General features: G+C 37.7%; 1 long non-coding RNA gene across 1 annotated transcript; it reads right to left on the bottom strand.

Moving 5' to 3' along the window:
• Nucleotides 1-1,881: 1,881 nt before the first annotated feature.
• On the bottom strand, nt 1,882-16,798 carry LOC140632077 (uncharacterized). Its single transcript, XR_012029597.1, has 3 exons — nt 16,103-16,798; nt 11,343-11,532; nt 1,882-3,365 (listed from the first exon to the last, which is right to left on the bottom strand). It is a non-coding gene; the product is annotated as an uncharacterized lncRNA (long non-coding RNA).
• Nucleotides 16,799-17,780: the final 982 nt, after the last annotated feature.

Raw genomic sequence — 17,780 nt, 5'->3', positions numbered from 1 at the left:
AATGCCATGAAGATATTAAATAAAGTATTTTTTTCTGTTTCTATTTTATAATCCTTAAGACAAAGGTGAATCCTATTTTTATTCCCATACACATTGCCTTTTACAAAAAGATTTCCACTTTACACCTTTGAGGGGCCTTCATTTTAGGATGTCTCTCTCTACAGAGTCTGGTTTTTCTTTGGAAAACCTGAGTATATTATTGCAATACAAACCTCTCATCGTGCTGTTCCCCCTCAGAGGGTGCCATGGAATTCAAAGAGACAAGAATGTTTTGGAATGATGGCAAAGAAGCAAAAACAGTGTGTCCTCCCCACACATTTAGAAAAATAAAGGTACGGAGGACATGGCGTACTTCTTATTAAAGGTTTTGAAAAACACCACACCTCAGTAAACATTCCTCTCGAGCTGAGGAAACACTCTGGTCAATGGCTTACCTCAGCTCCCTTAATTCTGTTTTAGTGAAGCAGACAATAGCATAGACACAATGCCAGCCATGCAGAAGAGAGAGCAAAGCCAAGGACATGCAGGCACAGTCTTTAAACAAGCCCAGTGCCCTGCTCCAGGCAGTTTGTGTTGTCATCCCAAGACATATTTGGGAATTGCTGAATACTCATTACTAGGTAACCAAGTCTTGGTGCTTTCTTTTCCCTGAATGAAACACTTTACTCTGCCACTTCCTCCTTTATGGGCTTCAGAGCTTCTGGTGAGACTCCTTTTGGAGCTCCATGCAGGCCAACCCAAGTCCAGCTGCCTCTGATGTTAGCTTATTTACCCCTCTCCCTGGTTTGAAAATGCAGGTATCATCATCTTCTCTGATAATAACCAGAGAGAACCAAATATTCAGCTTGTGGCCAGATTGCATATTGTCATTCCCTTTTGCTTCCAACTGTTTCACCTACAGTAGGAAGTATCTTTTCCACTGAGAGGAAATGATCTACTAGGAGTGTTCCCATCATTTCTGAAAAGCCAGGCAACACTGTTGGTGGGAATGTGAACTGGTGCAGCCACTCTGGAAAACTATCTGGAAGTTCCTCAATGAGTTAAAAATAGAGCTACCCTACGACCCAGCAATTACACTGCTGGGGATTTACCCTAAAGATACAGATGCAGTAAAGCCCGAGACACCTGCATCCCAATGTTTATAGCAGTAATGTCCACAATAGCCAAACTGTGGAAGGAGCCTCAGTGTCCATCAACAGATGATGGTAAAGAAGATGTGGTCTATATATAAAATGGAATATTCCTCAGCCATTAGAAACAATGAATACACACCATTTGCTTCAACGTGGATAGAACTGTAGGGTAGTATGCTGAGTGAAGTAGGTCAATCAGAGAAGGACAAAACTTATATGGTTTCCTTCATACGGGGAATATAAAAAATAGTGAAGGGGATGATAGGGGAAAGGAGAGAAAATGAGTGGGAAATATCAGAGAAGGTGACAGAACATGAGAGACCCCTAATGCTGGGAAATGAACAAGGGGTAGTGGAAGGAGAGGAGGGCGGGGGGATGGGGTGACTGGGTAACGGGCACTGAGGGGGGCACCTGACAGGATGAGCACTGGGTGTTATACTGTATGTTGGCAAATCAAACTCCCCCAAAAAATTTTTTTAAAAAAGGGAACAAACTGAGTGTTACTGGAGGGGAGTGGGGTGGAGAATGGGTGGGGTAACTGGGTGATGGGCAGTAAGGAGAGCACGTGATGTAATGAGCACTGGACATTATATAAGACTGATGAATCACTGACCAATACCTCTAAAACCAATAATACATTATATGTTAGTTAATTGAATTTAAATAACATTTTTAAAAACTTAAAAAATAAATTTAATGAAATTCTAAAAAAACAAACAAACAAACAAAAGAAACAAACAAAAGCCAGGCAATATTCTGGATTCATTCCCATGAGAGAGGTTAGTACTAAACTGGCTTCCTTTCTTAGTTTGTGAACCAAATATTCTCTTCTATTGCCATTTTCCTGAATCACCAACAAACTATTCACCTCACGCCAGCCCCTTTAAACAACCTGAGACAGCCTGAGCCATCTATCTGAGAGTTTTGTAAACAGCATGTGAGAGCCCCACTTCTGTCTTCAGGTTTCTCCAGAGCAGTGGTTTCCTAACACGGCTCCACTAACATAGGAAGTCAGAAATGTGTGAGCTATAAGAAAAGACAGATGTGTGGGCCTCATTCTGAAGATTCTCATTCAGTGAGTATATTGGTGGGGACCCAGTATCAATGACTTCTTACTGCTTAGGTGGTCCTAATTCATAGCAGGTGTGTTAACTACCAATTTACACCACCACTTCTGGTCGTCTACTTCCGTCCCTCCTCAATTCTGATTCCCCTGTTCTATGATTCCTGTACATATCTCAGCTTCCCCTCTCTTCTCACTTACACCAATGACATTTTTCAGATTTGCCACCCAAGTGTCAGCCTCTGGCCCTACTCCAGAACATGACTCATGCTTACTACTATTCTGGTTTTATTCTCCTAGCCCTCTGAGCTCTTATGTGGGCCCTACCTGCCAGGAAAAATTAATCAGACACAAGCACCTAGCAGGGCAGGATCTCCAAAGCACAGTACCAATGCAATTGCTTTATTTGCTACACTCAAAAGAAGACTTTATGCAAGGGCTTCATCAAAATGACTGTGAGTGATACATAAAATATAATTCAACAAGGACACCTCCACCTTCAGTCTTGGACTGCAAAAAGTGCATTGCCCTTGGCTGCATCTTTGGTGCAGCTTAGTTCCATCTTCTAGGGTAAACAAAAATGAAGAATATAGGCTGATGGTAACTCTAAGCAACTGTCATGCTCTGAAGGAGGCCATGCAGAACAGACAAAGTGAAGAGTTATCTGTGATTATCTGAAGCAGAGTTCCAAAAGATTTGACCATGCTGGGGACTGCTGAAAAGGAACATCAGTATAAAAACCAATTTCAAGGCAACAGTCCACAAAGGAGATGCTTATTTGGAGGCAAGTTACCTAAGCCACTCAAAGTGTAACAGCAAATACACAAAAACAAAAACATTAATTAAAAAATGAATAAGAATCAGCCAAACCAAGATGAAATAAATAAAACTTTGGAATTGCAGGCTACAGTTGTATTGCAAAATGTCTAGGGTGTATTGGTAACTTTGCTTATATGTAAAGACAGCGAATTCTTAAGATGGAAGTTTAGCGAGAAAACAAAAGGGTTGGTTGTGTAGAAACCAATCTAGAGTCAGTATATTGAAACATCATAAATAATTGGGAAAAAATCCTACATGTGAACATTTATTCTGTGCATATTTCCCAAAGAAGGCTCATTCAAGATCAGAAATTCTCTTCAGAAAGATGCACCAGGCCGACAATTCTGCACCTAGAAGGAGAGCACATTTATTAAGAGTCTACTTGGTTAAGATATGAATGACCTTGGACAGGGACAATGTAATATGAGCCCAACAGCATTCTTTTTAGCAAGGTCAGATCTTCTGCCTTTTCTGCCAGTTTCCTACTTTTTTCTTAGTCCTAAATAATGTTATATCCTGCACTGACTCTCTTACAAGGTTTATTCTATATTTTTATGTTTTAATATAATTTTTATTGATATATAATGTACAAAAAGTACACAAACTTTGAGTATGTACCCTAATGAATTATCACAAAGTAGACACATGTAATTACCACCCAATCAAAAGAACATTATCAGCATCTAAAAATTCCCCACCATATCTCCAAACACTATCGAACTACCTTTTAACACCATAGACTAGTTTTACCTGTTTTTTAATTTTATCTACATGGAATGACTGACTTCTTCCACTAACATTATGTTTGATTTTGCAATGCTGTTGGGTGTACCAAACAGCCTGCTCAATTTTTTTAAATAAAGAATATTTTCAGGTATGTAACATGCAAACATGTGCGTCAAAAGAAGACAGTTTAAGGTGCTCTTAAGAACAAACCATAGCAAGTATAGACAGTATTTTACTTACACCTAACTTGATATTATCATTTACTTTATCTGCCTGACTTGATTGGACCTTTTTAGCCTTTATGTTGAATCAAACATACAGCGTATATAGAATGATGGCCATACCATGAATGTACAGGCAAATCATTTTCATTAACTGACTATATCTATATAATGCCCACTCGCATAAACTCAGAATAGCATCAACACCCATAAAAGTCTTCTTTTTGCCATCTTCTAATCACTACCTATCCCCCAAAATAATTACTGTCCCGATTTCAAAAACATATATTAGTTTTGCCTACTTTTATATTTTGTGAAAGTGGCATGTGAAATATACTTTCTTCTGGTCTGGCTTTGTTCCTCTAATATGTTTGTGAAAGTCAACCAGATGTTGGCATATAGGTATAGAATACTAATTCTCATCTCTGCCTGGTATTCCACTATATGAATATAGCATAATTTATCCACATATTTATCATTGCCTTTGCACTCTATAATAATCTTTTGGTGAACAGATGTTTCTAACATTTTTATAATCCAATTTATCAATTGTTTCTTTTAAGACTAGTGCTTTGTGAGTCCTTTTTAAGAAATCTTTACATTCCCCCAAATCATGAATTATTTCCCTACCTTTTCTTCTAGAAGTTTTTTTTTAATTTTCTTTTAAAGATTTTATTTATTCATGAGAAACACAGAGAGAGAGAGGCAGAGACACAGGCAGGCAGAGGGAGAAGCAGGCTCCCTGCAGGGAGCCCAATAGGGGACTTAATACCAAGACCCCCGGATCAGGCCCTGGACAGAAGGCAGAAGCTCAACCAATGAGCCACCAAGGCACCCTTCTAGAAGCATTATGATTTTACCTTTTGCGTTTAGCTCTATAGTATACCTAGAGTTGATTTGAGTATGTGATATGAAGTAAGAGTCAAATTTTACTTTCTTTTTCTACGTGCACATCCAGAGGACCCAGCATCATTTACTAAGATGGGGTACCTGGACCTCAGTCTGGTAGGACTGGCAGTGTCACCTTTACAAAATATAGTGTTAATATATGTATGTTTATTTCTGGAACCTCTAGTCTGATCCATTGGTTTACTTTGTCTATCATTATACTTTGTCGTTATTACTGTTGCTTTATCATAAGTCTTTTTCTTTTCCTGGATATTTTTTAATTCAGTTGAATTTGCCAACATATACTAAAACACCCAGTACTCAACTGTCAAGTGCCTTTAATCTCTTTCACTATCTTTTATATTCCCCGCATGAAGGAAACCATATAATGTTTGTCCTTCTCTGATTGACTTACTTCACTGAACATAATAGCCTCCAGTTTCATCCACGTTGAAGCAAATGGTGGGTATTCGTCGTTTCTAATGACTGAGTAATATTGCATTGTATATAGGGAACACATCTTCTTTACCATTCATCTTTCTATGGATACCGAGGCTCCTTCCACAGTTTGGCTATTGTGGATATTACTGCTATAAACATTGGGATGCAGGTGTCTCGGGCTTTACTGCATCTGTATCTTTGGGGTAAATCCCCAGCAGTGCAATTGCTGGGTCGTAGGGTAGCTCTATTTATAACTCTTTGAGGAACCTCCAGACAGTTTTCCAGAGTGGCTGCACCAGTTCACATTCCCACCAACAGTGCAAGAGGGTTCCCCTTTCTCCACATCCTCTCCAACATTTATTGTTTCCTGTCTTGTTAATTTTCACCATTCTCACTGGTGTGGGGTGGTATCTCATTGTGGTTTTGATTTGTATTTCCCTGATGGCAAGTGATGCGGAGCATTTTCTCATGTGCTCGTTGGCCATGTGTACGCCTTCTTTGGTGACATTTCTGTTCGTGTCTTTTGCCCTTTTCGTGGTTGGATTGTTTGTTTCTTTGCTGTTGAGTTTAATAAGTTCTTTATAGACCTTGGATACTAGCCCTTTATCTGATAGGTCATTTGCAAATATCTTCTCCCATTCTGTAGGTTGTCTTTTAGTTTTGTTGACTGTTCCTTTTGCTGTGCAGAAGCCTTTGATCTTGATGAAGTCCCAAGAGTTCACTTTTGCTCTTGTTTCCCTTGCCTTCATAGCTGTATCTTGCAAGAACGTGGTGTGGCCAAGTTCAAAAAGGGCGTTGCCTGTGTTCTCCTTTAGGATTTTGATGGATTCTTGTCTCACATTTAGATCTTTCATCCATTTTGAGTTTTATCTTTGTGTCTGATGTAAGAGAATGGGCTAGTTTCATTCTTCTGCAAGTGGCTGTCCAATTTCCCCAGCACCACTTATTGAAGAGACTCTCCTTTTTCCAGCGGATAGTCTTTCTTGCTTTGTCAAATATTAGTTGACCATAGAACCCATTTCTGGGTTCCCTCTTCTGTTCCATTGATCTATGTGTCTGTTTCTTGTGCCAGTACCACACTGTCTTGATGATCACAGCTTTGTAGTACAGCTTGAAATCCGGCATTGTGAGGCCCCCACCTCTGGTTTTCTTTTTCAACATTCCCCCTGGCTATTCAGGGTCTTTTCTGATCCCACACAAATCTTAAGATGATTTGTTCCAACTCTCTGAAGAAAGTCAATGGTATTTTGATAGGGATTGCACTGAGTGTGTACATTGCCCTGGGTAGCATTGCCATTTTCACGATATTCATTCTTCCAATCCATGAGCATGGAATATTTTTTCCATCTCTTTGTGTCTTCCTCAATTTCTTTCAGAAGTGTTCTGTAGTTTTTAGGGTATAGATCCTTCACCTCTTTGGTTAGGTTTATTCCTAGGTATCTTATGCTTTTGGGTGCAATTGTAAATGGGATTGATTCCCTAATTTCTCTTTCTTCAGTCTCATTGTTAGTGTATAGAAATGCCACTGATTTCTGGGCATTGATTTTGTATCCTGCCAGATTGCCAAATTGCTGTAGGAGTTCTAGAAATCTTGGGGTGGAGACTTTTGGGTTTTCTCAGTACAGTATCAGGTCATCACTGAAGATGATGGAGAGGGAGAGTTTGACTTCTTCTTTTCTAATTTGAATGCTTTTTATGTCTTTTTGTTGTCTGATTGCTGAGGCTAGGACTTCTAGTACTACGTTGAAATAGCAGTAGTGAGAGTGGACATCCCTGTCATGTTCCTGATCTAAGGGGAAAGGCTCCCAGTGTTTCCCCATTGAGAATGATATCTGCTGTGGGCTTTTTGTAGATGGCTTTTAAGATGCTGAGGAATGTGCCCTCTATTCCTACACTCTGAAGAGTTTTGATCAGGAATGGATGCTGTATTTTGTCAAATGTTTTCTCTGCATCTATTGACAGGATCATATGGTTCTTGTTTTTTCTCTTGTTCATATGATCTATCACGTTAGTTGTTTTACCAGGGTTGAACCAGCTTTGCATCCCGGGGATAAACCCCACTTGGTCATGGTGAATAAACTTCCTAATGTACTGTTGGATCCTATTGGCTAGGATCTTGTTGAGAATTTGTGCGTCTGTGTTCATCAGGGATATTGATCTATACTTCTCCTTTTTGGTGGGGTCTTTGGATTTGGAATCAAGGTGATGCTGGCCTCATAAAACGAGTTTGTAAGTAAGTATTCCTTCCTTTTCTCTCTTTCAGAACAGCTTTAGTAGAATGGGTATTGTTTCTTCTTTAAACGTTTGATAGAATTCCCCTGGGAAGCCATCTGGCCCTGGACTCTTGTGTCTTGGGAGGTTTGTGATGACTGCTTCAATTTCCTCCCTGGTTGTTGGCCTGTTCAGGTTTTTTATTTCTTCCTGTTCCAGTTTTGGTAATTTGTGGTTTTCCAGAAATGTGTCTATTTCTTCTAGATTGCCTAATTTGTTGGCATATAGCTGCTCATAATATGTTTTTAAAATCGTTTGTATTTCCTTGGTATTGGTTGTGATCTCTCCTTTTCCATTCGTGATTTTATTAATTTGAGTCTTTTCTCTATAATAAGGTTGGCAATGGTTTATCTATCTTATGAATTCTTTCAAAGAACCAACTCCTGGTTTTGTTGATCTGTTCCACAGCTCTTGTGGTCTCTATTTCATTGAGTTCTACTCAAATCTTTGTTAACTCTCTTCTTCTGCTTGGTGTAGGTTTTATTTGCTGTTCTTTCTCCAGTTCCTTTAGGTGCGAAGTTAGCTTGTGTATTTGAGTTTTTTCCCATTTTTTGAGGGATGGTTGTATTGCGATGTATTTCCCTCTTAGGACTGCTTTTGCTGTATCCCAAAGATTTTGAGTGGTTGTATCTTCATTTTCATTAGTTTCCATGAATCTATTTAATTCTTCTTAATTTCCTGGTTGACCCATTCATCTTTTAGCAGGATGCTCTTTAACCTCCACGTGTTTGAGTTTCTTCTAAATTTCTTCTTGTGATTGAGTTGTAGTTTCAAGCATTGTGGTCGGAAAATATGCAGGGGACAATCCCAATCCTTTGGTATTGGTTGAGACCCGATTTGTGACCCAGTATGTGGTCTATTCTGGAGAAAGTTCCATGGGCACATGAGGAGAATATGTGTTCAGTTGCGTTCAGATGTAAAGTTCTGTATATACCTGTGAAATCCATCTGGTCCAGTGTATCATTTAAAGCTCTTGTTTCTTTAGAGATGTTGTGTTTAGAAGATCTGTCATTTGTAGAAAGTGCCGTGTTGATGTTGCCTACTATTAGTGTATTATTATCTAAGTATGTCTTTACTTTGGTTATTAATTGATTGATATACTTGGCAGCTCCCCCATTAGGGCCTAAATATTCAATATTATTAGATCCTCTTGTTGGATAGACCCTTTAAGTTTGATATAGTGTCCCTCTTCATCTCCCACTACAGTCTTTGGGATAAAGTTTAATTTACCTGATATGAGGATGTCTTTCCCAGCTTTCTCTTTAGGATCTTTTTTTTTAAAGATTTTATTTATTTATTCATGTGAGACGGAGAGAGAGAGAGGCCGAGACACAGGCAGAGGGAGAAGCAGGCTCCATATAGGACGCCCAATGTGGGACTCCTTCCTGGGTCTCCAGGATCACGCCCTGGGCTGAAGGCGGCGTCAAACTGCTGAGCCAACCGGGCTGCCCTCTTTAGGACCATTTGAATGGTAAATAGTTCTCTGGACATCAGTGTTTAAAAGAATTGGTAGGTATGCCTGGGTGGCTCAGCGGTTGAGGGCAGGATCCTGGAGTCCCAGGATCTAGTCCCACATCAGGCTACCCGCAGGGAACCCACACCGGGCTTCTCCCTCTGTCTATGTCTCTGCCTCTCTTTTTTTTTTTCTCTCATGAGTAAATAAATACAATCTTTAAAAATAATAAAGAAATAAAATTAATAAGTGATTTGACATTAAATATAAATTACAGAAATTGCCTTAAGATCAGACTGTGCCTATAGATCTTAAATATCAAAATATGAAAAGAGAAAAGAAAATTGACTATAAAGAAAGAAAGTACTTTAATATTTCAAAACTTATATAATTAGGTTGGATGTAGAAAATTCAGGAAGGTAGCTTGCTGTAAAAGACACATATATGTTAAAAAGGCAAACCATTATAACTGGTTCTTTTTTTAATAAAAGAGTTTTAAATCTACTTGTCTATTAAATTAGCATTATTGAGGCCATTTTGTCCATTACACATTTGAGCCCAGTGCGAATGGGCTGTGAGATTTTTAAAGGCCCAGAAAAATGATTGAAACTTGGGGGGAAAAAAAAGTGTGGCTCCAAACTACAAAATGAAAGCTGCAAAATGAAAATTAATTAGCTTAATTAAATGTCTACAAAAAAATAACATTACATCAAGTAGTCAACTGCAACTCTACTCTCATAACTGCAGTATAAATTTTATTTACTGCAGGATATGGGTGGACTTTAGTTTGCCTGATATGTGCAGGGCAGCCAAGAGTAAGATGAGAAGGCCTCAAAACAACTCTGAATAACATTCATATGATCAAAATGGCAGTCTGCTTTCCTAAAGGCACTGGAAGTGGAACAAGAGAAAACAGAATTAGGAATGCCAATGTTAACTACCAAGACAGTGGGCCTTAGGAGGAATAAAGCCACTCCTAAGAAAAAGCAATACTAGCTGAAATGTTCACCTCCTTCCCTTTGCATTCAAGCACTGCTGTATCATAATGTTTTTTTGTTTGTTTGTTTGTTTGTTTGTTTTGAAGGACGGGTGGGAGGTTGTTTTTAAATGGCCAGCTTTCCTTCGAAGAGGTAAATATGTCTCACTGGGCACCATACTCAGAAAAGTTAAAAAATCAGTTCAACATCATTCCCTGAGTGGTGATATCTAGTGAGTGTGTGGGTTGCAGGGTTATTGAGGGTGAATTTTAAAGTTGAAGGAAGATCTCATTCTGAGCAAGCAGGCCTGGCTGAAATGTAAGATTAGTAATGTCTGAGCTGCAGTATCCTGGGTAAATCAGTTTAATTTTGGGACCAGTCCTAAGTCTTGATTCTCCCTTGATCTTTCTTACTGAAGGAAAATGATCTGCTGCTTATCCTCTTTTCACCCAATAAATATAGTAATGTATCCATTGATACCATAGCAATAAAATCCACATTCAGTGGACATAATGGAGAAAACTCAAAATATTTTCCTTTTTAAGGTCTTTTAAAGCCTTTGTTAAATCTCTGTCTCTCTTTCTTTCTTGCTCTGTCTCCCAGTCTCTCTCTCTCTCTCTCTACACACATTTGCACATGTACACACAGAAATTATATAAAAAATTATGTGATGTTAGTTGCTAACTCAGGAGCTATAAAACTAAGCTGGGGAACCTAGGCAAACAGCTCACAGCTAAAAACTTGTGATTTGAGGAGTTATAGTATTTTGTGCAATATTAAATCATACAGACTATCATGGAACAAATAATTTTTAGGTTTTTTTATTCATCATTCATAAAGTGGCTCTTGGACCTCTTAAATTAGGAAGGTCAAAAATAAAACCAGGCCAGGAGATAAATGAGGAACCAAAGGAGCCAGGTCTACAAAGCAGGGTGGGGGTTACAGGGAAGGAAGTTACTCAATTAATTTAACAAAATTATTTTGGATTTCCCAATAACTCCAAGTGTTTGTCTTTTTTTTTTTATTTTTTACATAACAATTCTCAATTTGGAATGGTTCTGTTGATTTGCAGAGAAATCAGGACTGAGGTTTAGAAGTGATTTGAATTTCTTTTTCATTTTTGCTTGTTTAAAAAGCTGATTACTTGGACAAGTTCTTTCCTATCACCCTAAAGTTTTTCAGAAGCAGCTCTTTAATTAGGCTTTATTAAAACAACAACAACAAAAACACAAAACCTGTAATTTTCTTCAGATCAATGAAGCCTTATGCTTTTTACTGACAGAATAGAGAGAAAATATTTTCTTTGTATATGGTTTTTGAAAATTAATTTTAAATAAAATGAATACCTACCTGTTATAAACCAGTCCAATGATGTAGAAGGGAAAAGTAGGGACGCCTGGTGGGTCAGTTGGTTCAGTATCTCACTTTGGCTCAGGTCACAGTCTCAGGGTCTTGGGATCAAGGCCTGCATCACACTCCATGCTCAGCAGGGAGTCTGCTTCTTCCTCTGCCCCTTCTACCACTTGTGGTCTCTCAATCTCTTTCAGATAAATATATAAAATATTAAGAAAAAAAAGAAGGGAAAAGTAAAAGTTCTCCTATGCCAATTATCTTATCCTTTCTTATCTCACCTTTGCAGGTACAGAATCATTACTTGCCTTCTGTACATTTGTTTTCCATTATTAAAGTGACAACAAAGATTTTTGCTTTCTCACAAAATAGCAATACAGCTCTATCCTGGATAATTAGAACAAACTATTTTCTTTTGTACCCTACAGTTTTCCTGAGCTGAGTTTTTCAGGGTGCTGAAGTACATCCTGCCACAAAAGCACTCACATCTGTGTAAAGGATGTGTAAGATTATACATCATTTTGTAAAACATTGCAAATTTGGAAGTGGCTTTAAACGTCCCATCAATAGGGGACAAGGCACATCTATACTAATGACTAACAGTCATTAAAAGGATGAGATAAATTTATATGTGCTGATATGGAAATGTATTTTGTTTGATGACAAAAGCAAAGAAAAAACATACCTACTTTTAAAATGTTATATATATATATATATATATATATATATATATATATAAAAGATTTTATTTGTTTATTCATGAGAGACACAGAGAGAGAGGCAGGCAGACACAAAGGCAGAGGGAGAAGGAGGCTCCATGCAGGGAGCCTGATGTGGGACTCAATCCCGGGACCATGGGATCATGCCCTGAGCCTAAGGCAGATGCTCAACCACTGAGCCACCCAGGCATCCCTATTTATTTTTAATAAATAATAAAGACCATGAGTGTGACAGTGTGAGCATGAATGTGACAAGGAGAGAGAGAGGGAGCGAAAGAATCCTAAGCAGACTCCTCGCTGACCATGGAGCCAGACATGGGGCTTGATCTCATGACCCTGAGATCATGACCTGAGCTGATATGAAGAGTCAGCCACCTAACCAACTGAGCCACACAGGTGTCCAAAAACATGACCTATTAATGCCAAAGCAAATTACTGAGTATGTACTGCATGACTACAAACAACCCTGCAAAATGAACCTAGTTCATTATTGTGATTCCAAGCTTTGCTCTGCATTTACACATACATGTCATATAAATGCAATATATACTATGAAATGTATGCCAGAGAATGACTTAGAAGTGACTAATCTTAGTACCAGAAAGAGTCATTTTGTATATATTCCACTCTTTTGATCAACTAAAAAGAGTGGCTTTCTTTTATCCCCTTGTAGTCATGAGGGCAGAGATTTCCATTGCTCTTTTTCATTGCTGATCTCTGCATCTAGAACATGGTGGGCGGGCTCTTGACAAAAACATACAGAATGAAGGAAAAAATCTCCCTGTTCTCATATTAGGAAAACTGCCTATGAGAAATGATTGATAGGTTAGGTTCAAAGTACAGAGGGAAAAGAACTAAGACTCTATTTATAAAAAGGAATCTATAAAAAGATGTAAGAGGGAGACAGAATGGTAAAGAGATAAAAGGGCCATCCTGAGGTCTGTGCCACCCTTTCCCAAAGGGGAGTCTTATTGTTCATGGGTTCTGCATTCATACTCCTCCAATTATGAAGAGCAGCCAAAAGGGGATGCAGTAGTATTAGTGATTCAATTCAGAAAGATAACTTTGGCATTGCAGAACAATATCAATATTGGCGGGGAGGGTGGCTCAGGAAACCACAGTTTTGCTTTTGTCATCAAATAAATATAAACATATTTGTTTGAATACAGCCCTAGGTTCCAGTTGTGAGTGAATACAAATTAGACACTCTCCTTTCTCTTTTAATACTCTTTGACTTTCTTTAGTTTTTGAATAAAGAACTTCTGAGTTATAATTGAAGAACTTAAAGCTTAAGTTGGTTGAATTAAAAAATATTCAAAAGGACAGACAAAATATGAATAAACTCGCCGTAATGTATTTCTAGTTTTCTCTGATGGTTATTGATTTAAAGTTGAATCTGTTACTGGTAAATAGATTATTTACTATTAAGTAAATCTATTTACTGGTAAATAGATTATTTACCCCTCATGAAGTCCTTAATTCCTTGTAGGACACTTTCCCCTATGACTAATTAAATTTATCCAGTAGAAATCTGGATGTGTGTAATCTTTTAGAAATTTTTAGGGACACTTATTTCACAATTATTTACAGTTAACCCTTGAACAATTTAGGCATTAGGAGGGCAAATCCCCCACATAGTTGCAAATCCACGTGCAACCTTTGTCTCCTGAAGAATTTAACTAATAGTCTGCTGTTGACCAGAAGCCTTACCAACAACATAAACAGTTTAATATACATATACTTTGTATGTTATATGTATTGTGCACCGTATTCTTAAAGTAAGCTGGGAAAAGAAAGCATTATTAAGAAAATCATAAGAGAAAATGTACTTAGACTTTAATTAGGTTTGGAGACATGTATATTTACAGTACTGGACTATATATATATATATATATATATATCCTGTAAAACTGGACCCGCACATTTCAAACCTGTGTTGTTCAAGGGTCAACTATACTTTAATTCTTTTTTCAAATATGAATTTTTATTCCTGATAAGATCAGAGGTACAGGGCCTATGCAGCACCAAATATTTTCACTACAATACGCAGTGTTGAAGAATAAGACCTTACACTTTATGAAGCCTAGATATGTTTTAGCTATCTTAGCTATTAAGATACATCTGATGTAAAGAAATAATATATTAGACTTGTAAATAATATTCTCTGGGAGTTAACTGACTATATGTCCTACCTGTCTAAGATAGTTCCCACTTACTACCCTGGTCCTGGTAAAATTATTAATTGGGTCCCCTTTCATATCTATCCAAGTTTTAAAAAGTAGTTACATGGTTATCTCATACTAATTAAAAAATGGTTGGCCTTATTTCAAATTACTGTCTTTACTCCCTTCTACTCCATATCATATCTTATTTTCAGATGCCCAAATCACAGGACATTGGTTGGATAATGATAGAAAGATAACAATATCTGAACCTCCCCTGGACATTGAGGAATACCATTAAGTTGGACCACCACAGGGTTGCAGCTGTTCCCTGGCAGAAATTCAGGACAACTCTTTCATACTGTGCTTTTGCATGAAGAGAGTTGCTTGCTATTGGGCCTTCTTATTGAAATGAGGCAGTCAGTGCTTCTCCCTGTCTCTGCCTCTCCAAATTCCTCTGATTAGGACAAACAGCATTATAACAAGTAAACTGCTATTCTACTCCCTGCAAATCATAACAGATAAACTTAAAATTCCAGTGCAATGAAATAATTTGGGCTTTTTCTTCAGATAGCTTTTAATCTGCACAACAAAATCAGTTCAATACTTGGATTAATTTACAGCCTAAGTAACTTTGGTCCTCTGTAGCTTTCTGAACCTTCAACCATGTCTGATTCTGTCATTCAATGAGCTCACTTATCTGATATTCTTAAGAAGCCCTTAACATTCCAAGGATTTTTTTCTACTTAATAATCACTTTTTAGTTCCAATCTTTCATTGGATGCAAATTTAACTGACTGGCCCTCAGTAATGAGGTTGGAGGCATGTATCATTCAAAGCAAGAAAGAAGTTAACTAAATTGGAATGGACCATAAAAGGTGGCTCTGTATTTTAAGAAACAATAGTAGTAGTGATAGGTAGTTTTTCATTTAATATTTGTTTGTTTGTTTTTAGCTGTGGCTGCTACCATGGCTCAGATCTGATATGGTACGCTGGAAAGCAACCTCTTCCTTTTCGTAAGCATTCAGTGAGAAGTTGACATTTTTGTACAGATATTTAAAACTAAACATTCTTTGAGTTAAAATAGCATTGTTATATTAATATCCTGTAGAATGTTTATTTTGGCATTTTGGATTCCAATTCATCGGTAGTAAAAAACAAAAAATCATTGACTCCTACTTTATTTCCCTTTCCCAATATTTTTTTTGCATTTTGTTTGATTATAAGTGTCTGCATAAATAATTCTACTTCAAATAGACCAATTCTCCCCTGCCCATGTTCTCATTGGCTATTGCAGAATTTGTAGGGCCATCTTTCCTACTTTCATATGTATAGCAGGCTAGACTTTGTGTCTGAGCTTCCACTCCCGCATCCTTTTATACCTCTGCTCTATTTTATGCCAGACTCACAAGTTAACAAGACCATTTGATATCCCTAAGAGCTGCAATGACAAGGTCCAAATATGAACCAGCTGGACTAAAAGTACTTTGTTTTAATGGGAGTTCCTCTCAGAAGAACTTCTCATGCATTCTTGTGCTGTTAAACCACACCACAAAAGCTGGCCCAAAAGTGAGGGAGTTGTTGGCAGCCTAGGAACAACTGTCATAACCCAGTTGAGCCGTTGTGTGGACTTGCCCCCTCAATCTAGATCCACAGACACAATTCTCAGGCTTCTGTCTTCATTCTGATTTTGTTGGCTTCTTTCCTCATTAGTCTGAAATTGGAAACTTAATCCATAGCTATATCCCCAAACTCTCCTCTGGACTGACTTCAAGTCTAATGTTGTACCCAGCCACCTCTTCAGACTCAAAATTCTACTGAGTTGTCCAGTTTGGCTGTTAATATAGACCTCTGATCTCCATTCATACTCAAGACTCACATCGATGAAAATAATTCTCATTTCTAGAACTCTCCATCAAGCTGCAATCTCCAATTTAATCTACTGAAGTTATTCATGACTGCTGAGACTCTCAAACTTATTCTTCTGATACAGTGTTCTCTCCTGGTAAGCACAAATATTGGGAGAAAAAGAAAAAAATCAAAGTTGTCTCAATTCTCATTAATAATTTCTCTGCTTAATAACTTCTGCTGGTTCCTCATAAATGATAAGCAAATTGCTTGCTTTGGTAATTAAATTGCTTAAGATCTTATTTCAAACAACCTTTCATCTCTAAACATCAGCTTTTTATAACTATCCCTATGTGCCCTACACTTTGAATCCTAATTAAGTAGGACAACTAACACAATTCCCCCAACTTACCATGTAATACCTCATGCAATTACCCTTTCTCTTTGATTGGTCTGGAAATTCTGCTCGTATTTTCCTAGTGATCTCTATTCATCCTCTATAGACCCACTGAATAGTCATCTCTATTAGAAAGCCTACTTCAACCCATCCAGAAGGTAAAAACTGCTTATATACCACTTACTATGGTGTGTTCTTAGTGTTCCCATGATTTTTCAAGCCACTGTTACTTGAGGGAAAAATATCATGACTATAGGATATCTACACTTGTCAAACTACAAAGAACAAGTTAGAATATTGGCTTATAGCATAACATTTAAAGTTGTCAAATCACTGTATCATACATCAAAAAGTAATGTGTGTCAACTATATTTCAATTTAAAAAACATAATAAAATAATAAGAATATTGGCTTTTAAGCCTGCAAAGATCATCTGTGCTTCAGTTATGATGTGAACTTTTCACTAGCCCTACCCTGAGAAGTCAAGACATCAGAGAGGAACAAAAGCTTGCAATACAGAAAAGGCATTATTGGAACACTCCAGACTCTTCAAGGAAATGAGCCTTTTCTTAAAATCCTGGCATCTTACAGAATCCTATGTCCAAAAGTCTTTTTCTACTTTCCATCAAGACTGACTTTAGTAACAGCAGAGCTCATCTTCTATGAGATCGACAACCATGCCTCTACTCTATTTTTGGAGAACCATCTGTCCATACTCTGAGGGGTTGTTCCCAGTGTTCTATGCAGTAGAATGAAATAGAATTCTGACTGGGTTACGGGCACTGAGGCGGGCACTTGGGATGAGCACTGGGTGTTATTCTATATGTTGGCAAATTGAATGCCAATAAAAAATAAATTTATAAAAAAAAGAATACAAGAGTAATTTTCTCTGTTATAACCAGAGTTAAGGTGAAAGGATCCAGTACATATAAGTGTTTTAATTGATTAATAAAGTAAATTAATGAGTTAACTTAAAAAAAAGAATTCATTCATTCATTCACTGACTGATGACTAGGCATTGTTAAAAAGAAAATCATAAGCCTAAAATGGAGTCACTTATGCTTGGCATGCCACCACACCAGGGCTTCAAATACCTAATAATTGTACTTTCAGCCTCCCTCAGAAATTTAGTCTTAACCAGCTAGTCAGATACTTTCTGGTTAGCATCAATGAGGTCATCTGTCACATGGATCCTCTCCAGTCCCCCAAAGGAAGGTGAACTCATTTGAAACAGCCCTTTCTTCTGTTTATAACTTCCTTGTCCTACCTTGAAAAACCTTTCCTTTACCTTTCTGTAGCCCTTTGGAGTTCC

Source organism: Canis lupus, chromosome 1, assembly GCF_048164855.1.
Source record: "Canis lupus baileyi chromosome 1, mCanLup2.hap1, whole genome shotgun sequence".
NCBI classification, from domain to species: Eukaryota; Metazoa; Chordata; class Mammalia; order Carnivora; family Canidae; genus Canis; species Canis lupus.
The sequence above is the reverse complement of the archived record's forward strand: the minus strand, read 5'-3'. Positions and strand labels throughout refer to the sequence as shown.